A 21,550-nucleotide genomic window follows, 5' to 3' on the forward strand; every position below is an offset into this window, starting at 1 on the left:
TTTGTGCATACTAGTAATAAACTGTATGAAAAGAAAATTAGAAAACCAATTCCATTTATGATAGTATCTGCAAGCACAAAATATTTAGCAGCGTTTTAAGCAATTACAGAAGTGAAACACTGAAAATCACCAAACATTGACGAAAGAAATTAGAGACAAACAGAAAGAGATCTGATGTTTACAGATTGGAAGACTTAATATTGTTCAAATGTCGAACTACTCAAAGAAATCTACAGATGCAATGCAATTCCTACCAACATCTCAATAATATTTCTTATAGACATTAAAAATAATAATTCTAATATTCACACGGAACCAGGACAGACCTTAAATAGCCAAAATGATCTTGAAAAGGTACAAAGCTGGAGGCATTGCATTTTGGTTTCAAAACACATTACAAAGCTACAGTATATTAAAGCAGTAGGATACTGGCATAAAGACAGACATATAGACCAGGGTGGGCTGGGGATGTAGCTCAGTGGCAGAGTTTGTGCTTAGCATGGGAAGGCCCTGGATTTAATCCCAAATACCACCAAAAAAAGGAAGAAAGAAAATTAAAAAGGGCACCTAGCTCAATGTTACAGAATAGAAAACCTAGAAATAAATCCACACATATATAGTCAAATAATCTTTAACACAGGTGCCACGAAAGGACACTGTGTTCAACAAATGTTGGGAAAACTGAACATTCACATGCAAAAGAATGAAATTAGACCCTTATCTTACCCTTACATGAATATGAACTCAAAATGTATTAAATATCTAAATAGAAGATCTAAAACTATAAAACTCCTAGAAGAAAACATATGGGGGAAACCTCAAGACATTGTTCTTGGTGAGATTTTGTGGATATGATGACCAAAACAAGAGCAGGAAAAGCAAAAGTAGACAAGTGGGACTACATCCAACTAAACGCTTTCTGCACAGCAAAGTAAACAATCAATAGACTAAAATGGTAGCCTATGGAATGGGAAAAAATTAGCAAACCATGTTTCTGATATATCAAGAATATATAAGGATCTCCTATAGCTCAATAGCAGAAAAACTAATAACTGTATTAGGAAATGGTCTAAGGACTTGAATACAGATCTCTTCAAAGAAGACACGCAAATGAGCAATGGGTATATGAAAGGAGGCCCAGTGTCATTAATCATCAGGAAAGCCACAATGAGATATCATTTCACAATATTTAGGATGGTGTTATCAAAACAACAATGACAAATGCTGGCAAAGATAAGGATCAATTGGAACCCCTGAATTCTCTTTGTGGGAATGCAAAATGGTGCAGCTGCTATGGAAAACAATACTTTGGTTCTTCAACAAATTAAAAATAGAACTACCATATGATTCAGCAATTCAACTTCTTGGTATTATCCAAAAGTACTGAAATTGGGATTCCAAAACGATATTAACACTCCCGTGTTCACTGAAGCACTGTTCACAATAGCCAAGATGTGGAAACAACTGAAAAGCCCATCATTGCATAAATGGCTAAAAAAAAAGAAATGATTTTCATTTGTGACAACTTGGATGAACCTTGAGGAAATTATGCTAACTGAAATAAGCCAGCCACAGAAAGACAACTTCTACAAGATTCTACTTAAATGAGGTATTTAAAATAATCAAATTCAATAAGGCAAATAATAGAATAGTGGCTGACAGAGGTCAGGGAAGAAGCAAATAGGCCGTTGCTAATCAACTGGTATAAAACTTCCATTATACTAGATGAGTAAGTTCTAGAGATCTGCTATACAACACTGCCTATGGATAACAATACTGTATTATATATGTCAAGGAAGATGGCGGACTAGAGGGAGGCTGCATTCCTTGTCACTCTGTAACTTGAGAATCAACTAGAGGATATCTGTTCCTTGGTGAGGTAGTCTTTGATGCTTATCAATCCCCTGCTGTTTACCCCGTTTTTCACCTGCAGTCTGCCAGCATACTGGCTACTTTTTGAGTGCAGATTGCTCACTGACTGTCATCTATCATCTGCCATTTGCCTGCCTCTTGCCTGCCCATCCCTGCCTTTCACCTACCCATCACCTACCACCTGAGTTCCACCTGCCGATCGTCCACTGGTAGCCAGCAGATCGACTGCAGACCATCAGTGGATTACCAGCTGCCCGCTGTTGTCTGGAAGTCCACTGTCACAGTACCGGCAGGTTTGGTTACACATGATTGCCGCCATTTTGAGACAACAGCCCTGCCTCCAGGACCCTTCAACTAGACCAACCACACCCTTCCTCCGGGACCCCTGGCTGTCCACGCCCACACCCTGAGCTGCAGCTCCCCATTTTCCAACACATTTGGAAGCCAGAGCATCCATCTTGTATTATCCTGGAAGCGGTAGCTCCCATCTTTAGGTGGGGCAAAATCCATTCTGAGATGCCTGCTGGAGACTTGAAGCTCATTTCAGGTACCTCTCATGCATCAGGGTACTGAAGACTGAGAGATTTGAATACTATATGACTGTTATAGTGTAGATATTTTTTCCTTTTTGAAAATTTTAAAGTTTTTATTTCTGTACTTTTCTTGCTTTCTCTAATTTCCTTTTGTTTACCGGTTTCCTCAGAGTCTCCCTTTTCTCATGCCAACAACCAACTTCTTTTGATTACATTTTTATTCTTTCTATGATCTAGAACTTCTATATACTCTTTTCTCATCCCATTAACAGTTACATCCTACACCCCTCCCCATCTTCTTTGTCCTTCATGAGAAACTGCAGACCTTATTGCAAATCTATTTGTTATACTGTAGATAATAATTTAACTCATTCTCTCTGTTTATTATGATAATATTGTTAACATTTTCATAGGGGCTATCTGGTTCAGATTATCTGTACTGGGTGCTGCTAATATTGATCTCCCTCTTAAAGAAGAGGTTTTGGAAACCTTTAGGGTCACTGTAAGCCTATGGGGGGAAACTGCAATACCCCAGATCTGCACTGCTAGAGGGGAAGATATGTGAACGACATGAAAAAACAAGGGAAGAAAATTTTCCAAACCTGAAGAATGAAATGAAAACTCAAATACAAGAGGCTTACAGAGCACCAAATGCTCAAAATTACAACAGATCCACACCAAGGCACATTATAATGAAAATGCCTAACATACAAAATAAAGACAGGATTTTGAAGGCTGCAAGAGAAAAGCATCAGATTATATATAAGGGAAAACCAATATGGATATCAGCAGATTTCTCAGCTCAGACCCTAAAAGCAAGAAGGGCCTGGAACAACTTATTTCAAGCTCTGAAAGAACATGGTTGCCAACCAAGAATTCTATAACCAGCAAAACTAACCTTCAGATTTGAAGACGAAATAAAATCCTCCCATGATAAACAAACGTTAAAAGAATTTACAAATAGAAAGCCTGCACTATAGAACATTCTCGGCAAAATATTCCATGAGGAGGAAATGAAAAACAACAATGTAGATCAGCAAAGGGAGGAACTACCTTAAAGGAAAAACCAATCAAAGGAGAAACCAAGTCAAGTTAAAAACCAAACAAAAGCCCAAATGGGAATACAAATCATATCTCAATAATAACCCTAAACATTAATGGCCTAAACTCATCAATCAAAAGACACAGACTGGCAGATTAGATTAAAAAGAAAGACCCGACAATATGCTGCCTTTAAGAGACTCATCTCATAGAAAATGACATCCACAGACTAAAGGTGAAAGGATGGGAAAAAAACCTACCATGCACACAGACTCGGAAAAAAGTGGGGGTTTCCATCCTTATATCAGATAAAGTGAACTTCAAGCCAAAGTTAGTCAGAAGGAATAAAGAAGGACATTTCATACTGCTTCAGGTGCCCATAAGTCAGGAAGACATAACGATTGTAAATATTTATGCCCCAAACAACAGTGCATCCATGTGCATCAAACAGATCCTTCTCAAACCATCCAGGAATCAAACAGACCACAACATGATAATTCTGGGTGACTGTAACACAGCACTGTCACCACTGGATAGATATTCCAAACAAAAACTAAACAAAGAAATCACAGAATTCAATAACATAATAGCTTAGACTTAACAGATGTATATAGAATATTCCATTCATCAATGATCGAATACACTTTTTTCTCAGCAGCACATGGATTCTTCTCTAAAATAGACCATATGTTATGCCACAAATCAGCCCTTAGTAAATGGAAAAAAATGGAGATACTACCTTGTGTTCTATTAGATCATAATGAAATGAAATTAGAAATCAGTGATAAAATAAAAAACAGAAACTACACCAACACCTGGAGACTAAATAATATGCTATTGAATGAAACATGGATAAGAGAAAACATCAGGGAGGACATAAAAAAAATTCTTAGAGGCAAATGAGAATGACGATACAACATCAAAATCTCTGGGACACTAGGAAAGCAGTACTAAGAGGAATATTATTGCATCGAGTGCATTCAAGAAGAGAATAAAGTCAACAACTAAAGGACCTAACATTATATCTCAAAGCCCTAGAAAAAGAAGAACAGAACAATACCAAAAGTAGTAGAGCACAGGAAATAATTAAAATCAGAGCTGAAATCAATGAAATTGAAACAAAAGAAAAATTCAACAAAACAAAAATTTGGTTCTTTGAAAAAGTAAACAAAATTGATAAACCTTTAGCAACACTAATGAAGAGAAGGGGAGAGAAAATTCAAATTACTAAATTTCGTGTTGACAAAGAAAATATCATGACAGACACCACTGAAATACATAACATAATGAGAAACTACTTTGAAAATCTATATTCCAACAAAATAGAAAATATCGAAGACATCAACAAATTTCTAGAGACATATGATCCTCCCAAACTGAACCAGGAGGACATGCACAATTTAAACAAATCAATTTCAAGCAATGAAATAGAAGAAGCCATCAAAAGCCTACCAACCAAAAAAAGCCCAGGACCAGACAGATTCTCAATTGAGTTCTACAAGACCTTTAAAGAAGAACTCATTCCAATAATCCTCAAAGTATTACAGGAAATAGAAAAGGAGGGAACTCTTCCAAACTCATTCTATGAAGCTAGTATCACCCTAATACCCAAACCAGTCAAAGATACTTCAAGGAAAGAAAATTTTAGACCAATATCTCTGATGAATATAGACGCAAAAATCCTTAACAAAATTTTGGCAAATCACATACAAAAACATATTAAGAAGATAGAACACCATGATCAAGTGGGGTTCATCCCGGGGATGCAAGGTTGGTTCAATATTCGGAAATCGATAAATGTAATTCATCACATCAATGGACTTAAGGTTAAGAATCATATGATTATTTCAATTGACACAGAGAAAGCGTTTGATAAAATATAACACTCCTTCATAATCAAAACACTAAAGAAAATAGGATTAATAGGAACATACCTCAACATTGTAAAGGCTATTCGTGCTAAACCCAAGGTCAACATTGTTTTTAATGGAGAAAAACTGAAAGCATTCCCTTTAAAAACTAGAACAAGACAGGGATGCCCTCTTTCACCACTTCTATTCAATATCTTCCTTGAAACACTAGCCAGAGCAATTAGACAGACCAAAGAAATTAAAGGGATACAAATAGGAAAAGAAGAACTCAAGCTGTCACTCTTTGCTGATGACATGATTCTATATTTAGAGGATCAAGAAACTTCTACAAGAAAACTTCTAGACCTCATAAATGAATTCAGAAAAATAGCAGGACATAAAATCAACATGCATAAATCTAAAGCATTTTCATTCACAAGCAATGAAGCATCTGAAAGGGAAATGAGGAAAACAACTCTGTTCAAAATAGCCTCAAAAAAAAAAAAAAAAAAAAGTTGGGAATCAATCTAACCAAAGAGGTGAAAGATCTCTGCAATGTAAACTACAGAACATTAAAGAAAGAAATTGAAGAAGACCTTAGAAGATGGAAAGATCTCCCAAGTTCTTGGATGGGTGGAATTAATATTATCAAAATAGTCATTCTTCCAAAGGTGCTATACAGATTTAGTGCAATTCCAATTAAAATCCCAATAACACTTCTCATAGAAATAGAGAAAGCAATCATGAAATTCATTTGGAAGAACCAAAAAACCCAGAATAGCCAAAGCAATCCTGGGCAAGAAGAGTGATACAGGAGGTATCACAGTACCAAACCTTAAACTCTACTACAGAGCAATAGTAACAAAAACAGCATGGTATTGGCATGAAAATAGACAGGTAGACCAATGGTACAGGATAGAAGACACAGAGACATACCCCATAAGTACAGTTTTCTCATACTAGACAAAGGTGCCAAAAACTTATAATGGAGAAAAGATAGCCTCTTCAACAAATGGTGCTGGCAAAACTGGAAATCCAAATGTAGTAAAATGAAATTAAACCCCTATCTCTCACCCCGTACAAAATTCAACTCAAAATGGATCAATGATCTAGGAATTAGACCTGAGATCCTTCACCAAATAGAAGAAAAAGTAGGCCCGAATCTCCATCATGTTGGTTTAGGACAAGACTTCCTTAACAAGACCTCCATAGCACAAGAAATAAAAGCAAGAATCAACAAATGGTATAGATTCAAACTAAAAAGCTTTTTCTCAGCAAAGGAAACAATCAATAAAGGGAAAAGGGAGCCTACAGAGTGGGAGAAGATCTTTTCCACACACACTTCAGACAGAGCACTCATCTCCAAAGTTTATAAAGAACTTAAAAAACTTTACACCCAAAATACAAAGAATCCAATCAATAAATGGGTAAGGAACTGGGCAGACGCTTCACAGAAGAAGATACACAGGTAATCAACAAATATATGAAAAAGTGCTCATTATCCCTATTAATTAGAGAAATGCAAATTAAAACCACCCTAAGATTTCATCGAACCATAATTAGAATGACTGTTATCAAGAATACAAGTGATAATAAGTGTTGGTGTGGATCTGGGAAAAAGGCACACTCATACATTGCTGGTGGAGTTGCAAATTGGTGCAGCCACTCTGGAAAGCAGTATGGAGATCCCTCAGAAAACTTGGAATGGACCTACCATTTGAACCAGCTATCTCACTCCTCGGTTTATACGCAAAGGACTTAAAATCAGCATACTATAGTCATGTAGCCACATCAATGTTCATAGCAGCTGAATTCACAATAGCTATATTGTGGAACCAACTGAGATGCCCTTCAATTGATGAATGGATAAACTGTGGTATATATACACAATGGAATATTACTCAGCATAAAGAAGAATAAAATTATGGCATTTGCTGGTAAATGGATGAAGCTGGAAAGTATCATGCTAAGTGAAATAGACCAAGGCAAAAAAAAACCAAAGGCTGAATGTTTCTTCTGATAAGTGGATGATGATATGCAATGAGGGCGGTGGCAGGGGGAAGAAAATAATGAAGGAACTTTGGATGGTGTAGAGGGAAATGGGGTGGGAGGGAGTGGGAGACAGAAAGAAAGTAGAATGAAACAGACAGTATTACAGTATGTATATGTATGATTACATGAATGGTGTGAATCTACATTGTGTACAACCATAGAAATGAAAAGTTGTAGCCCATTTGTGTACAATGAATCAAAATGCAGTCTGTAAAAATAAAAAAAAAATTAGTAAAAAAGTACTGTATTATAGACTTAAAATATTAAGAGGGTGAATTCCATATTAAGTGTTTTTGGAAAGAAAATAAAGAAATGAGAGAAAATGAAAAAAAGAGGGAGGGAGGGAGGGAGAGAGAGAAGGAGGGAGGGAGGCAGGGAAGGGAAGGAAGGGAGAAAGGGGGAAGGAGAGAAGGAGAAAGGAAAAGAAAAAAAAGAAAGAAAGAGGAAGAAAGGAAGGAAGGAAGGAAGGGAGTCATATTACATTCTAACTTATTCTATTGTGTATCTGCAGAAGGGTCACAACATCATATCCTGATTTAAAAAGGTCACTTTTTGGGATTGAATTAGTGACTCAATTTGTTTCTTTACTTTCTAATTAGCTATTTACTGTGTCTTGGGATTTTTATTCTACTTTACTTTGCTTTCAGTATAGGGCTTCTTAGCATCATGATCACCTTCCATGACCGATTGCCATTCCCTGGGAAGAAAAGTATCTCAGGAATCATCAGGTAACTGCACTCAGGCAGAGTCAGGGCAGCATGTTAAGAACAGACAAAAGTTGCCATGATGGAAAGAAAGCACCAGGAACTATCTAATAAGTTGGATAAAAACTCTTCATTGCTTTCAAAGAACATCCATTTGAGGACTGCTGATTAATGTGATGCTGCAGGAGAACAGGTTTAGGAGTAAGTAAACAAAAGGTGAAGCAATGATCAGGCACACAATAACTTCTGAAAGTTTTTCATTCCTTTCTCCCTGAGGAGCCAGACTAGGCTTCCAGGAAAACAACCCAAATCCCATGAAATAATTTGCTCTATTTCTGATGTGCCTGATTTCCTTGGATATGGAGACCTGATGATGTGGACTGTTGCACATGAAAGCATGGATGGACTTCAGGAGGCAGAAGTAGCCACTGTTTTATTATGATACAAAAAAAGTTTTCTTTGGTAATTTTTCAATGAAGACAGAGCTCTGACATTCTAGGAATATCAATAATTTCTAATTCTAATATTTTACTCCTACCATTCACATGGACAAAAGTGACAATTTCCTTAACTTAATACTTAACAGGTTTTAAAAGGTTTAGAGTTAGCTGTCAGTGAGGGTATTTCAAAAGATAGCATTATTTTAAAGAAAAAAGCATCACATTACTAATTATGAGAGCAATGTTCTTTCTGAAATAAAAATACTGACTTCGCTTCATAATGAAACACATGAACACAAAGGCAGAGATATATGGTGAGATACACACATACAAGAGAAGATGTGGCACTAATACAAAGTAGCTTGTTTTGAATGTCCTTGCTTAACTTTGTTCCTGAGAACTCTCTGTGACAAATGAGTTTTTCCACTGACAAGGTCAGGGGCATGGTGGTGTTGGGAAATATGCTACTTCCTGTTGCAAAGCTGCTAACTTACAAGCATCTGCCATGTTGGAATATTGGTTTCTCCACTAGTCCTAGGATAAAGGAAGAGGGGGAGAAAACACTTCATGATGAAAAAGAGAGAAAGACTAACTGAAAGGCAATAAATAAATAAATAAAATTTACATTGAATACTTTGTGATTTGGACAGATATACATATACATGTAAAATACCTAGAATATTTTTCAGAAGTTATTAAAATTTCTAACATGAATCTAACATGGCCAATGATATAACAATGGTAAGAGCTTGTCACGTTCCCAAGTTTTATGAGTAATTGAAAATCTACATATCTGAAATAAAAAAAACAGAATACTATAATTCCATTTATTCACTAAAGTTTATATATGTGTGTTCTTTGAATGTATGCACATGTTCTTCTACACATTCTCATATATATATATATATGTATATTCTTGAACACATGTGAATGTGTGCATTCCTTTGTGACAGAGTGTGTATACAACTGTCTAAAAGGATAATATTCTCAACTATTATGATGGCTCCCTGAGCTGTTTTTAATAAAAACAAGTGTCCACAAATCACCCCCCAGGCAAAATAAAAGCTAGAATCATGACAATAACTACATCTGTCTTGTGGTTCAGGTCACCACCCCAGCTCTTGCCACCTGGAATAATCATCCTCCTCAATCTCATGTTTAGTAAACCTTCCCCTAGTGGGCATGTGCAAGAATTTCTCTTGGGTATACACTTGCATCTTTCAATAGCCACTGGTAACATATGGCTATTCAGCATTTAACATTTGACAGGGAACTAAATTTTTAATTTAACTTAATTTAGTTTACATGTAAATTAAAAAACTTGAAGTGGTACAAAATATGTCTGTTAAACACAACTCCCATTGTTTTGCTACAACTACATTTCACTTTAATTACTCCATCCCACAGAATGCTGTTGTTGAATTTAAGTTCACACATCAGGTGGGACACTCCTCCCATACACAAATCATTCATCTAGTAGTTGTGTCATTAGACAGATTCACTTCAAATGACCTTTTCCTATGAATCCAGATAACATTGTAATGTGTTGGTTGAATATTTGCAGACAATGAGTTATAAAGACTCTTTTCTGTGTTGTAATTGATAATTAAATTGATAGTTGTGTAATTGTTTTAATTATTACATAATTAAATATTTTAATTAAAAATAAAGATAGACACATTTTAAAAAGAGGTGCAATTGGGAGGAGATGCAGAAATTAATACCAGGATAATAAAGGAAAAAGGGGCCTGGAATAAGGTATGTTCACAATATTTTGAAGAAGTTATAATTTGTCAAGAGCAGAGCAAAATGAGCAAATATTGTTTGTTGTGTACAAAAAATGGTAAAGATATGAAATGGATAATATTAGAAGACATTTTCTGCACGAAAGAATGAATCTGATAAGTTTCTTCTCAAAAAGCAAAAAAGGAATTAATGAAAGTAATCACCTGAAATAAACATTAAACTTCCAAGAAAACACTTTAAAGAGATTTAAATCAGAATCTGAGCTTATAACTTTGTTTAGCATAAATGGGTTGGATTCCTGTTATAAAAAAATAAACACAAAAAACATTTTTTTCCCATTGAACATCTGGTTATTTTGGTTTTGTTAAAATATTATGAGAAAATCCTAAAAAGGAACTTCAGAAAAAGTAAAAGATTTTCCAAACAAACCATCGAATCATTGTCAAAAGAATACAAGGTCTTCTAGAAACAGAACCCACGACCAACTGATTAAAACTTGAAAAATCACAAATACTTTTCTTGAGCTTTAGATGAAAGTATAATATAAAGATGCTGCCCAGTTAAGACTTGAGGCATGTTTTATCTCAAAAGACTTCTAATTTTATCAGGAAATGGCAATTTACAACCTGAAAAAGTGAACTCATGATTAGGTATTTTAAATCATTTGCTTCTGCCAAAGAATTTCAGCTAAATATGAAAAAAATAAATTCTAAGGCAATGGATGGTGCTTCATGTTAGGTTAAAAAAAAAAGCTGGGCTTACTGTAATTTTAAAACAAGAGATTGATGTTTTCTTTATTGTTTCATTCAGTTGTATAATATCTACATTTAATTTCCTGCAGTGAACTCATGAATAGTGTCATAGATACTATTATTATATTGTTCAGCACACATTTGCCAATGGTATGGCTCAATACCAGTAAAGAAACTGTTAAAAGAAATAAAAAATAATGACTTTACCAATCTGTATTATTTGTCAGGGCTTATGGTTAAGTTCTGGAAGAGTTATACAAATATTTGTAGTACTATAAGACAAATTAAAGATTTGATTTATTTTAATTAAAAGAATGTTGTCTAAATGCTCAAGAATTAAAGACAAAAATGGAAAAGTAATTTGTTTCCTTATTGATATCACACGTGCATACAAATGAGCTAAATTTGAAGATACAAGAGGAAAAATTTATTTTTCACCTAACTAAATAGGTATAAAATTTTTATGTTGAAATCACAACTTTTCAGAGTATAATAAAATAATGGTTCTAAGCATTCTTCTAACATGAATAAACTTTAAGAAAAAAAACTGCACAATGGTTTATTGACACTGATAAACTTATAGTTGCTTATCAATTTATGCAAACCCCTGAATTCAATGTTAATAATATTAAGTTGATCTGTGCATTAATAAACATATTTAACTTAGATAAATGTAGTTTTGAGGCCAACAAACTTTTGCTTCAAAGTTAAATCATGATAAACCAGTTGTGTCAATGTGGATGCAAATATGACAAGAAAATTATAGTTTGGTACTTGGTTCAGTTATTGTAAAACTTTTAAGTATATTTAGAAAATTAGTTGGGGATGTGATTCTACTTTTCGACAGTAAATTTTATGAAATCTAAATGCAGATCAAGTACTTTCAAGTATGTCCAAAGAAAATTTTAGGTTCAACTAGAAGTATACTATAAATCTACTACTCTCTATATTTAGAAAATTTAGGATAAAGGGGGATTCAAGATGAAAGAGTAGAGGAAGTCTGCATTCCTAGTTGTTCTGTGGCTTGCTGCTCCTCAGTGAGGTGCGTGAAAGGAATTTCACTAAAATTCAGTATTAGCTAATCAGAGTATCTTTGAGACTTAGAATTAGGATACATTAAAAAATAAGAAATAATACATTAGAACCAAGCCAGTTCAGCAGCAGCTATAGTGGTGCTGGTTCACCAAAGAGGGAGGGAGAACATAGAGAGAAACAGATTTAGTATGGAAAAAGCTGAGACCAGAAAAGAGGCCCAAACTTAGCTGATCCAGAGGTTGCACTGTGCATGGTGCTTGAAATGTGCTCTGTTTCTAAACTGGCGGTGGAGAACAGAGGCAGGAGCCATCTTGAGGTGACCATGCTGCAGTATTAAAACCAGGAAGTCATTGCAAATGCTGCCACACTGTCCTGGTAAGCACCTACTTTGTGGCCTAGTCTGTACCTAGCAGAAAGTGAGTGAATCAGGCACAGAGAAGATTTACCCAAGGGATCTGAGACAGAAAAGCAAAGGGGAACCCAACTATATTCTCTTTTGAGTCTGGTAACTCAAGTGACCAGCTGAAGTAGGTTGGGAATCTGATTAGGTGGGTGTGAATGAACTCAAGGATTAAGCCTGGGAAGGCTGTGTACCTGAACAGCAGAGTGTGTGGAGGACTGGCTCCCCTGCCCGAGTAGAATTCTTGGGAGGCTCCTGGGATCTTGACCCGCAAAAGAGATTGGCAACTGCCATGCCCTAGGGATGTAATGATCTAATCTCTTCAGAGCAAACACCAACCAACAAAGCCTCTGAGGCCTGATTAGATCCAAGTCCCAGAAGCGGGAACTCCTCCCACTCTGGGAGGGCACCCATCTGGTCTGTATAGACAAGACTCCACTGACAATACTTCCTATGCCATCCTACCTCATACTGTTGAGAAGGGAAACTGAGATTTCAAACAGCTTCAGTCTTAGGCCACTCCAACTGGCAGCTCAGAGAGCAATACAGAAAAAGGAAGGGGTTAACCACCCCAGCCCTTGCTCTCGTTCTTAGTACACAGCTCAAGAAGAAATGGAAAGAATGACAGTAGGGCATAGAGAGTGACCATTCATTCTTATCAATTATCTTGATCATCTCAGTGGATATTATTCTGTCATTTTTCATTAGGAAGCATTATATTTTTCTTCCTTTCTTTGTGTGTGTTCCTGTGTGTGCACGTGTGTGTTCTTGTGGGGCTGATTGGTCCAGGACATATATGCGTACACATATTTGTATTTTTTCCTCATTTTGGGCCTTTTTAATGTACTTGTTTTGCCTTTCTTGTCTTTTGAGATTTAGGATTTTTTGGCTTGTATATTTTGGTTTTGTTTTGTGATGTTTTCATGTGTTTGATTCTCTTGTTTCTCTGACTTTTTTCCTCCCAGCAAGAGCCAATTCTGTTGTGCTCTCTTTCTCTCTCCCTTTACTTTGCTTCTCCTATTTTTCTCCTCCTTCCTGCTGCAGCTCTTCTGTATTCTCTATGTTCATTTTTGGAAATTGTAAACTCTTTTCTATCTTCTTTTTTTAAATTATTTTTTAGTTGTAGGTGGACACAATACCTTTATTTTTTTATGTGGTGCTGAGAATTGAACCCAGGGCCTGACTCGTGCTAGGCTAGCACTCTACCACTGAGCCACAACCCCAGCTCCCTCTTTTCTATCTTGCTAGTACATTTTCTTTTCTTTTAATTAGTAGTATTTTTACCAACTTTTAGAACTAATTTGTATATATACCTCCTGCCCCACCATTAATAGTAATGTAATTATTACTGTTGATATATGATGTCTGCTACAAAGTCAGATCTAGTTCATGGTTATTGTTTTTACTGGTGACAATTGCTGATCCTACCATTCCTGTTTTGTCTCTGTGTGTGTGTGTGGAAATTAATATTGTACAAGTCACAATAGTAAATGGGTATTTATATATTTTTGTACCTGTTGTTGCTGTTGTTTGTTTTGACCTATTCTGGGATATGCTGGGAATCTACAGGGACACTACAAGCTTACAGGATAGAGACTCTTTTGTTGAACTAAACTCATCTAAGAAACAGAACACGCCTTGCTCCGTACACAAATTAATGATGCTTGATCTTCAGCTATACTTTAATGCAAAGAATAGAAGAGACAAAAACCCCAACTAACAACTAGGCCCCAAGTAGAAACAGATCAGGTGCAGGCCCCATGGTCCCACTTACAGACATCCAATGCTATAGCAAAAACAGAGAATTAATGCAAAGGCTGTGGATACCACAACTACTAGGGGGCTTTATCTAGATTACTCTAGGACACTTTGGCAAGCGAAAACCATGCCCTAAAAAGACCCTCATATAAGCAAAATAGAAATGCTTCCCAATAAATGCATAAAATCCCAAAAAGGAATATGAGAAATATGGAAAAAAACATGGTAACATGACACCTCCTAAAGTTTGTAATTCACCAGCAATAGACCCTAAAGATAATGAAGTAGATGAAATATAAGCTAAAAAATTCAAAAGATTTATTTTCAAAACAACCAATGAATTCCAAGAGAACACAGAAAAAAAAAAAAAGTGAATGAATTAAGGAGTCAGTATAGGATACAAATGAGAAATTAAATAAGGAGATAGAAATATTCAAAAAGAACCAAATAGAAATCTTGGAAATGAAAGACACAATGAATCAAATAAAATGTTCAGTTGAAAGTCTCTTTAAAAGACTAGACTGAAGACAGAATCTCAGAGCTGGAAGACAAAGTGGCCAGTCTTGAACATTCAGGCAGCATTTAAGAAAAGAAACTAAGTAACCATGATCAGAGGATACAAGAATTCAGGAAACATATTAAGAGACCAAATTTAAGAATCACTGGAATTAAGCAGGGTTGTGAGATGCAGGCTAATGGAACTGATAATCTTTTCAGGGAAATAATAACAAAAAAATTTCCAAACCATGAGAATGAGATGGATATCCAGATGCAGAAGGCATTCAGAACTCCAAATAGACAAGATTAAAAAACAAACAAACAAACAAACAAACAAATAAAACCTCTCCATAACACATTATAATTAAAATGCTTAACATGAAGAACAAGGATAGAATTTTTAAAACCTCAAGAGAAAAATGTCAGGTCATATTTAGAGGCAAGCCTATCAGAATTGCTTCCAATTTCTCAGCACAAACTCTAAAAGCCAGAAGGATTTGGAATGATGTGTTCCAAGTACTGAAAGAAAATAACTGTCAACCAAGACTGCTATATCCAGCAAGCTCTCCTTCAAAACAAAAAAGGAAAAAAAAACCTTCAATAAGCAGAAACTAGAAGAATTCATGACAACTAAACCTGTACTACAGAACTTACTTAATGAAATACTCCACACAGAAGAAATCAGAAACAAACCCAAGAGCTCAAAAATGAACAAATCTCACTTGAAGAGTAGCTAAGCAAATGAGAAACAGGACCAAATTAAATATTATCAAAATCAAAATGGCAGGAATAATAATCATCTCTCTGTGGTACATTTAATATAAATGGTCTCAACTCTCCAACTAAAAGACATTAAAAAACAAGACCTACCTAAGTGTATGTTGTTTGGAAGGGATACACCTTATAGGCAAAAACAGACAAAGGCTGAAAGTGAGAGGATGGAAATTGATATATAATGCAAATGGAGCCCCCAAACAAGCAGGAGTAGTTGTTATTCTCATATCTGTCAAAGCAGACTTCAAATAAAAATTAATGAAGAGGGACAAAGAAGGTCACTTCATAGTGATAAAGGGAACAATTCAACAAGAAGATACAACAATAATAAATATTTATGCTCCAAATGTGGGTGTAACTAATTACATAAAAGAGACACTACTCAAATTGAAACCTCAGATAATACTGGGTGATTTGAACACACCTCTCTCACCATTTGATAGGTCATCCAGACATAAACTTGGAAAAAGACTCTTTGGACCTGAGAAATATTATAAATCAAATGAACCTAATAGACATCTATAGAACATTTCATCCAACAACAGCTGAATACACTTTCTTCTCAGTGACTCATGGAATCTTCTACAAAACAGACTATATTTTAGGCCACAAAGCAACACTTGGCAAGTATAAAAAAATGATACAATTCTTTGCATCTTATCAGATCATAATGGTTTAAAATGAGAAATAACATGACAAAACCCTATGGAAACTATATAAATACATGAAGATTAAACAATAGTTTAGAATGATGAACAGGTGATAGCAGAAATCAAGGGAGAAATTTTAAAATTCTTAGACTCAAATGTGAATAGTGATACAACATATTAGAACTTCTGGGATGCTATGAAGGCAGTTCTAACTCAAGTTTATAACTATGAGTGCCTAAATAAGAAAATCAAAAAGATCACAAATAAACAACCAAATGATACATCTCAAAGCTCTTTGAAAAAGAAGATCAAACCAATTCCAAAATCAGTAGAAAGAAAGAAGAAATTAAGATCAGAGCTGAAATCAATGAGATTATAAAAATGACAGAAAGGATCAATAAACAAAGAGTTGGTTCTTTGAAAAGATAAACAAGACTTAGCCCAACCAACTTAAAGGAAAAGAGAGAAACCTCAAATTAATAAAGACATCACAGAAATTCAGCAAATCATTAGGGACTATTTTGAAAATTTAGACTCCAATAAATAAGAAAACCTAGAAGAAATGAATACATTTCTAGACAAATATGATTTGCCAAAACTGAATCAACAGAATGTGGATATCCTAAACAAACAAATAATTAGCAATGAGATACAGGCAGTAATAAAAAATCTTCCCATAAAGAAAAGTCCAGGACCAGATGGATTCTCAGCTGAATTCTACCAAAATTTTAAAGAAGAATTAATGTCAATACTCCTCAAATTATTTATGAAAGAGAAAGGGATGAAACATTTCCAAATTTACTCTATGAAGCCAGTATTACACTCATACCAAAACCAGATAAGGACATATCAAGGAAAACATCTCAGGACAAACAAAACAAAGAAAAAACAAATATCAAATCAAAAAAAAAAATTCCACTATATTTATGGGAATATAAAAAACATCTACCATCCAACAAGATGAAATTATACTGTCTAGATTTTAATAAAAAATAACCATACATGCAAAGAAGTAGGAAAATACAGTCCCAGTGGGAAGGAAAATCAGTCAATTGTTTAAACTGAGAAATCATCCAAATGATAAAATTAATATATAAGGATATAGAAACCTTTATAAGAGAAAAGACTGAATATGCAAAGTTGGGTATGGAATAAATCTTTTAAAAAGACCAAGGTTAACTTTCAGAGGTAATAGCTACATTGTCTGAAATGAAAAATACATGGGGTTGGATTAACAAGAGATTAACGAGAGATGAAAAATTTTAAAGAAAAGGTTAGTAAACTTAAATGCAAAGAAACAGAATTTAATCAAATGAATACAAAGAAAGACAGAAAAAAATGAACAAAGCCTCAGTGAATTATGGAATTATATCAAGTGATCAAACAAAGTTGTAAATGGAAAAAGGGAAAAATGGTTGAAAAATAGTTGAAAATTTCCTAGACTTGATGAAAGCTAAGCCCCCACATACATCTAAGATACGAAACAAATCCCAAGCATAAGAAACATAAGTCTCATAATCAAATTGCTTAAAATATAAATGATAAAGAAAAAAATATTAAAGGCATATGGGTAAAAAAGACATATATACAAGAGAACAAAGATAAGAAAAAGACTACCATGAGCCAGGTATAGTAGCTCAAATGTGTAATCCTGGCAACTTGAGAGGCTGAGGCAGGAGCGTTGCAAATTCCAGGCCAGCCGCAGCAATGTAATGAGACCCTCAGTAACTTAGCAAGACTCTGTCTCTAAATAAATCAATTAATTAGTTAATTAATTTTTTAAAGGGGTTTGGGGATGGGGATATAGCTTGATGGTAAAATGCCCCCAGATTAAATCCCCAGTACAAAAAAAAAACCAAGGTGAGAAACAAACAAGCATGCCTGCTTTTACCATGTTTTCCCAATATTTTACTGTTGGTTCTACTTGGTACAATAAAAAAGGAAAAATGTCAATAAAAGGTATCTGCAGTTAGAAGGAAGAAGTGAAACTGTGTTTAACGACAAGATAAAACTCTCTGTTTTAAAAATCATGAAATCTACAAAAAAGCTATTAGAAGTAATAAATGAGTTTAGGGAGGTGGTCGAACACAAGATCAATAAAAGCAAATCAAGTGTATTTCTATATAGTAACAACAAGCTGCTGGAAATTCAAAATAAAAAAGCAATACTGCTTACAATAGCAAAAAAAACCATGAAATGTGTAGGAATGCATCTGACAAAAATGTGTAAGATCTGTATACTGAAAACTACACAATACTGCTGAGAGAAGGTAAAGTAGACCTAAATAATTGGAGAAACATACCATGTTCATTTACTGGAAGACACAGTATTGTTAAGATGTCCACTCTTACCAAACTGACTGAGACAACGTCAATTGAAATGCCAGCAGGTTTTGCCAAACTGGGTGCCAGCAGGTATTTTGTTTGTTTGTTTTGTGGAAATTGACAAGCTGAATCTAAAATTACCATGGCAATGTAAAGAGCCAAAACAACCTTGAAAAAGAAGAACAAAGTTAAATGTCTAATACTACTTTGATTTCAGACTACAGTTATCAAAGCTATAGTTATCAAAGCAGTGTTATATTGGCATATATATATATATGTATATATATATATATACACACACACACACACACACATATATATCTTTATGCAAAAAGATAAATGGAATAGAATAGAGTCTAGAAATAGAGTCATGCATGTATGATTGATTATTTTCCAATAAAGTTGAAGGAGCACTTGAACAAATGGTACTGGGAAATTTGGACATCAACAGGCAAAAAACCAGCCACCATCATCAACAAAAAAACTTCAATTCTTCTTTCATATTTCACATAGAAATTAACTCAAAAACTACAGCCCTGCCAGGCATGGTGCCTATGTCTGTAATCCAAGCAGCTCCAGGAGACTGAGGCAGGAGGATCTTAAATTCAAAGCCAGTCTCTGCAACTTAATGAGACCCCAAGCAACTTAGCAAGACCCTGTCTCAAATAAAAATAAAAAACAGGCTGGGGATGATGCTTGGGGGTTAAGCTCCCCTGGGTTCAATCCCTGGTACAAAACAAAAAGAAAAACAAACCAAAAAAGCCATAGTCCTAAACCCTAAAACTTAAAACTATAGAACTTATATAAGAAAATGCAGAAAATCATTGAGACTTTGTTTAGGCAAAGATTTCTTAAATATGACATGAAAAGCATGATCCATAAAAGGAAAAATTGATAAATAGAACTTTTAAGAAAAAAATGTTTGCACTTTCAAGAACATTATAGAGAAAATGAAAAGACAAGTCACACACTGGGAAAAATATTTTCAAATCTTATATATGATAAAGGACTTGTGTTAGCAATATATAAAAACCTTCTATGCAACGAAAATGAAAAAATAACTCAATAACAGAGAGTGCAAAATATATGAACAATACTTTACCTAAGAAGATATATGAAAGTCAAATAAGCACAGGAAAACATGCTCTACATCATTAGTCACTAGGGAAATAAAAGTTAAACCTACACCAAATAAAACATCTAATATGGAAAAGATTGGTCATACCAAGTTCACAAGGACCTGTGCACTGAAACACTACTGGTAGGAATGTGTATGGGACAACCAGTTTGAAAAATAATCTGGTAGTTTGATAAAAATTAAATACATACCTACCATAACCCACCTAATACCATTCCTCTTCCATGGAAGAGAAATGAAAGCATATGTCCTCACAATAGACCTGTACTTGAAAGATCAAAGCAGCTTAATTTGTAATACCTAAAAAAAATGGAAACAACTCAAATGTCTATCATGATGTAGATGGACATAGTTAATAATCTGTTTTATATCCATACAATGAAATATTAGTAACAAAAAACAATGAACTAAGTAATACCATGTATGAACAAAAATTAATTATGCTGAGTGAGACACCAGACCATATATACATGTATACAAAATTCTAGAAAAATCAAACTAATTTATAGTGACAGCACAACAATGGTAACCTGGGGATGCAAGGGCAGAAAAGGGAAGGAGAGATTATAAAGGGTTATAAGAAAACTGGGGGTAAAGGATATGTTCATCATCATAACTGTGGTAATGGTTTCACAGGTGTATGCAAATGTCAAAACTTACCAAGTTTTATACTTTCAGCACATGTAATTTGTTATAGTTCAATAAAGTTATTACCTCAAACTTATTAAAATTAGGCAAATTGAAACTTCAGTACATCAGTTAACACTAGTCCCCTTTCAAGTTCTTAAGTGCAATATATAGTTAGTGGCTACCATTTTGGGCAGCACAAATACAGACTATTTCCATGACTGCTGTACGTACCATTGGACAGCACTCACCTACCTCATAAAGAAGCACCCATTTATCTACGTTCAACTTTAAGAATGGGAGTAAGCACGGCAGTATGGCATTGATATATAAATTACACAAGAATTATTAAAAGCAGATTTTTATTAAGTTAATTTTAATGTTATTCTGCTGTGAAGCAAAATATACTTCCTATTCATAAACATATACTTTCTATTCATAAACATAGCACACTGCCTCCTAATTTAGATATCACAGTTTCTATGGATTACATTTAATTAGTTTCTTCCAACACTCAAATTGACAACAATTTTAAACCAAATGACATGGAAAGAAATGAAATAGATAACACTGTCTTGGAATTTACTTTCTCCTTGTAATCAAGCTTCAATACAACTCTTAAATATGAATATACATTTTTAATACACTTACTATATCTTGTAAATTAGCTTTTGTCCTGATTCAGAATATAATGCTATATTATACAATTGAATTTTCTTATTTAAAAAAAAATCAAGCATATAACCCTTACACAATAAATATCATCAGAAGTTTCAAATGTGGGAACAGACATTAAAATAGAACACCATGGTAGGCACTGAGATATTTTGCGTTCAAGGAACAGTTTAAAAAATCAGGGCAGAGAAGTTGTTAAACTTAGTAGTCTCACTGAAGCTTTTCTCTTCTTTCACTATAGACTCTCAGTTTTGAGAATTGGAGGTTATTTTATTCAAAAAAAAAAAAAAAAAAAAAAAGGAAGAAGAAGAAAGAAAGAAAAGAGAAACAACTCAAATTCTATTTTCTGCCCCTACCCTAGTAGCCTATGGACTTGGAAGGCAGAGTCTATGTTTACTGTTTTTGTTTCAGTATAGGGAATATAGGGCTTAAATCCTCAATCTTCCTGGTTCCATAGCTTGATACACTGACCCGTGCCCATTTAGATTATCTGAGTCATCCCTCTCTTGGAAATGCAATACAGAAAAGGGCAGCTGAAGTAGGGTAGGAGACCAGAGGCTGGTGGCCAGTGTAGACAAACCAAGACAACCCCCCAAATGTGTACTGTAGTAGATAAGCAAGACCTGTAAAAACAGAAACCAAGTCCCTCTGTTGTTTGCAGCAGCAGAACTCCGAAGCCAG

The 21,550-nt window shown here is 34.7% G+C and overlaps 1 protein-coding gene across 2 annotated transcripts in view; it reads right to left on the bottom strand.

The window, feature by feature from the left end:
• Positions 1-21,550, bottom strand: part of Samd13 (sterile alpha motif domain containing 13) — a 51,909-nt gene that overhangs the window by 25,511 nt on the left and 4,848 nt on the right. The gene's annotated exons all lie outside the window — the stretch shown is intronic.

Source organism: Sciurus carolinensis, chromosome 1 (assembly GCF_902686445.1).
Source record: "Sciurus carolinensis chromosome 1, mSciCar1.2, whole genome shotgun sequence".
Classification (NCBI taxonomy): Eukaryota; Metazoa; Chordata; class Mammalia; order Rodentia; family Sciuridae; genus Sciurus; species Sciurus carolinensis.